Source organism: Ictidomys tridecemlineatus, chromosome 8 (genome assembly GCF_052094955.1).
Source record: "Ictidomys tridecemlineatus isolate mIctTri1 chromosome 8, mIctTri1.hap1, whole genome shotgun sequence".
Taxonomy (NCBI): domain Eukaryota; kingdom Metazoa; phylum Chordata; class Mammalia; order Rodentia; family Sciuridae; genus Ictidomys; species Ictidomys tridecemlineatus.
In genome coordinates, this window is record NC_135484.1 from 113913866 (window position 1) to 113918584 (window position 4719).

Consider the following 4719-nt stretch of genomic DNA (forward strand, 5'->3'; position numbering starts at 1 on the left):
TCTCCAGGGTGTGACCGATCTGGTTTCAGAGTTGGCACTCACTCGGGGACTGGGCCAGGCTCCTGCCAGGCCCTCCCACTGTTCAGAGGGACTCAAGGTCACCAGAGGCAGATAGCAGAGGTGACCAGGGAGGCACCCTGGGCAGCGGGATGAAAGAGCAGCGGGGCTGGGCTGGCGGGGAGACACCCCCGGGAGCCCGGGGAGGCACAAGGAGACACTGTGTGTCCAGGGGAGGAGGGGAGGCCTGCAGAGCCGCTGAGGCGGGAGGCACCAGAGGGCAGCTGGAGAGGCGAGGCCAGAGCCGGGTGGTGCCAGGCAGTGCCCTGAGAAGGTGCCCAGAGAGCAGCGCAGGGCCTCACAGCCCGGGACGGGGCGGGGTGGGGGGCTTCTTTTATCTCCAGACAACTGTGGGCCTTCCTCTGGGCCTTGACGGCTGGTCCTGCCCGACGGCTCAGGGAGAGACAGGAGTGGCCGGGTTCCCAGGCAGAGAGAGGGAACAGATTGCTCCTGTCCACCCTGTGGCCTGGCCTCTGGTGACCTTTCCCCACGCCTTCACCTTCACCAGGTCCCCCAGGCCCCGGGGCCCATCCATGCTCTGTGCTCCCCCCACTCCCAGACCCCACAGGAAAACCCGGGGGGAGACCCACGAGCCGGCCTCAGTTTACCTTTGGGAGGTCCCCCTCCTCTGAAATATATCTAGCTTGTGCCTTGCTGCTGTCCCAGCTAAGGTCACAGCCAAGGCCTATGAGGTCCAACTCCCTGGCCTCATTTCAGCCCCTGTCCCTTCTCACCGGGCTCCTCCCGCAGGGCCTTTGACTGGTACCTCCATCATCGGGCACCCTCTTCTTCCAAACAGCCCCATGGCTCCCCTCACCCCTCCGCTGAATCTTGGAGGCGGTTTGTTTTGTCTTGGTGCTGGGTGTCGAACCCAGGGACGCTTCACCTCTGAGTTTCTTGCTTTCTTTTTGGTTTTATTATGTTGAGACAGGATCTTGCTAAATCGCCCAGACTGGCCTCAAACTTGCAGTTCTCCTGCCTCGGCCTCACAAGCCACTGGGATGACAGGTGTGCACCACTGGACCGGCCCCGTCTAGCAAATCTTTGCTTAAATGTCACCATTTCACAGAGGCCTTTCCTGACCCTCACAGATTCCCCCAAATTGCAACATCCTCACACACTCCCAGGCCCTCCCCTGCTTCATTGTCCTCTTTTTATCACTTAGGCTGATTTATCGTGTTTTCTGTCCCCCAGACTAGAATACCAGCTTCCTGATGGTGTGGTTTCTTGTGTTTTGCCTACTGTATACTCCTAGTGTCACGGCCGTGCTTGGCCCTAGGAGATGCTCAGTAAGTAGTGCTTGGAGGAATCCACAGGAATTTGCTTTCTGTCCCTCCTGAGCTTGCTCAGGAGCTCTGCTTCACTGGAAGCTAAGACTTGCTGTGCCTCTGGCCCTGCTGGAACTTCAGGCCCAAGTCTGGGCAAGATGCAGCTTCCACTGGGCAGGGTGGCTCATGCCTATAATCCTCGTGACTTGGGAGGCTGGGGCAGGAGGATTGCAAGTTAGAGTCTAGCCTCAGCAATTGAGCCCTAAGCCATCACAGCAGCAAGACCCTGTCTCAAAATAAAAAAATAAAACGGGCTGGAGATGTGGTTCAGGGGTTGAATGTCCCTGGGTTCAATTCCCAGCATCCCTCCTGCCCCCCCTACCAAAAAAAGATGCCACTTTGAGCTGGTACCCAGAGGGGCAGCGGTACAGCAAGGGGTGCTTCCCTTACTGCTCTGGCCCTGGGGAGGAAAATAGTCTGCAAACTGGATGCTGTGTGTGTGCGACTCTGCTGCCTCCCAGGAAAACACACTGGGAAAAGAACTGAAAACAGCGCTTTCCTTGGCTTCTCTTTGAAAGGGCCACTTTCTGTGTTTCTGTGACCCCCTCAGCCGGGAGATACCCACCCACCCGCCTGAGCACAGGTGTGCACTGAGCATCCCATCGCCCCCAGCCTGGAGCACCGGAATCACCCAGAGAGCATCTGAGCAACATTTTAACCCAGTCCCAGTCTACCCTTTGAGCTGAGGGTTGAGGTCATTATTATTTTTTTTTTGCAGTCCTGGGGGGTCAAACCTGGGGCCAGAAACAGGCCAGGCAAGCCCTCTACCACTGAGCGACCACCCCAGCTCCCCACTTTTTAAATTCTTCTGTGATTCTAACGTTCAGCTGGGGTTGGGGACTGGGAGTCCAGGCAATGTCCTGGCCTGGTGGTGAGCTTTGGTGTCCCAGTTCCCAAGGAGCACCCAAAGTGAGCAGGGGTACCCCAAGATGCCAAGTCTGGTACCTCCAACCAGCGGAGTTGTGGGTCCGCACGGTTAGACTTCAGTTCACCCAGAAGTTAACTGTTTACACACTCACACACACACACACACACACACACGTACACACACACCTGCACACCCCAAACTAGTTCTCGGGATGGTAGAATCGAAACCAGGATTTCCAAACTCAAATGCGAACTAGAACCACACAGGTACTAAAATTGGTTGCAGGAAGTGTTTGTGGAAATGTGGGCATCATGGGTGGACAGTCTGGGCCCTTCTCAGGGGGTGGCCTTGGTCTTTTAGGACCTGCTGTTGCCAAGAGGGGACGCAGGCTCCCGACACCACCTCTTTCTTCCTTATTCTCCCCAAGATAAACTCAGGTGCAGGGATTTAAAATGAAATAATCCATATTTCTGCTTCAAAATCCTGCTGTTACAAATGGCTTGCTGGCCTCAGCTACACAGTGGGGTCAGTGCTCCAAACCGTCTCTCGAGGGCAGAGTCCCTTCCTTCCTGTCATCCGTCAAGATCATAGGAAATGGCTTTTTCCCCCCAGACCCACGTGCTGTTTCACAGCTGATTCCCAGCACTGTCAAGAATCCCTGAAGCTTTGAAATAAAGGTCTGGCCCAAAGGTTGATGCAGCCTTCTCCACCCCAGGCCCCCACTCCAGCAAGGAAGGCGAGTAGAGGCGCAGCCAGGAAGTTCTCCCCCAGGACAAGTGGACAGGAGAACAGGAGGCCTGCGGCCACGTGTGGTCATCGTCTTACACTGGGGTTGGTCCTCCCCGGCAGGCCTTTCCAGTGAGGCCTAAACTCCCACGTAGACCTTGACATCCCCCCCCCCCGCCCCCAGATTCCCTCCAGACCCAGTTAATGTGATGTCAACTTAACTGCAATGGTGGCTTCTTAGGATTTTCTGTTCTCTTTTCATTGCAACGTAGTTCCCCACTGGATCCCAGGGAGCTGGGATGGTCTATATTCTTGTAATTCTCAAGGTCTACAAGACTCTGGTTTCTTATTAATTTTCTTTCTTTTTAATTTTTCTTTTCTTTTGTACAGGGAATTGAACCTTGGGGCGTTTAACCACTGAGCCACATCCCCAGCCCTTGTAATATTTTATTTTAGAGACAGGGTCTCCCTGAGTTGCTCAGGGCCTCACTAAGTTGCTGAGGCTGGCTTTGAACTCATGATCCTCCGGCCTCAGCCTCCTGAGCCACTGGGATGACAGGCATACGCCACAGTGCCCAGCTGATTTCCTGCTAATTTTCTATTAGTTTATCCTACTGCTTGGGGGCATATGCGTCTTCCTAAAGTTTTAATTCCTCAGGTGGTGCTACCATCAATAACACTGTATAATTCTTTTTTTTAAATTGGTTGTTCACAACATTACAAAGCTCTTGACATATTTCATACATTAGATTAAAGTGGGTTATCAACTCCCAATTTTACCCTAAATGTAGATTGCAGAATCACGTCGGTTACACACATCCACAATTTTACATAATGCCCAATTAGTAATTGTTGTATTCTGCTACCTTTCCTATCCCCTATTATCCCCGCCCCTTCCCTCACATCTTCTCTCCCTACCCCATCTGGGGTCAGTGGGCACTAACCCAGCCCAGAGCCAACTGCTTTCTAGCTCTGGAGACACATTGTTGGGTGGCTCAGGAGCATGAATGCCCAGCAAGACTTTTCCTCATTCAGTCATTTCAGTGAGCATGCTTTTCACTTCTAGAGGTTCTGTTTTCTTTTCAAATATACCTGTTCTTTTTTCTAGTACTTTCTTTTCATTTGAAACCCCCCCCCCCGCCCCCCTGCTTTAAACTTTCTTTCAAATTGCTGTATTATCTTAGGTCCTTCTGTTTTGTCCACTCTGCTGATGGGATATGTCTTCCAATGGCTTGAAGTTTTTGTTTTGTTTTTGGTACTAGAGATTAAACCCAGGGGTACTTTACCAACTGAACCACATCCTTAGTTGTTTTTATTTTTACTTATTTTTTTGGAGACATGCTCTCACTGAGTTGCTGGTCCGGACCTTGCGATCCTTTTGACTCAGCCTGACATGTCAGTGGGATTATAGTCGTGTGCCACTGTGCCTGGCTTGCAGTTTTAAAATATCAAGTTTTTTACTTTTTCCTCCTGGTGTCCCTGTGAGCCCTGAGTTGTAGAGATACAGCTATAGCCCAGTGTTACATTTGCGTCTGCTTGGTATTCCTGCCCGTCTAGCAGGTTTAACTGACCTATTTTTACCCTCCCCTACCACTTTTGGAAATTGTTGAATTACTCAGAAATCATTTATTGAACATTTACTAGGTGTGTATTTGTTGCTATGGAAGATACAAAATAATGTATAAATAAAAAAAATAAAATACAACATAGCTCCCTTCCACGGAATCACTGTGGGAAATG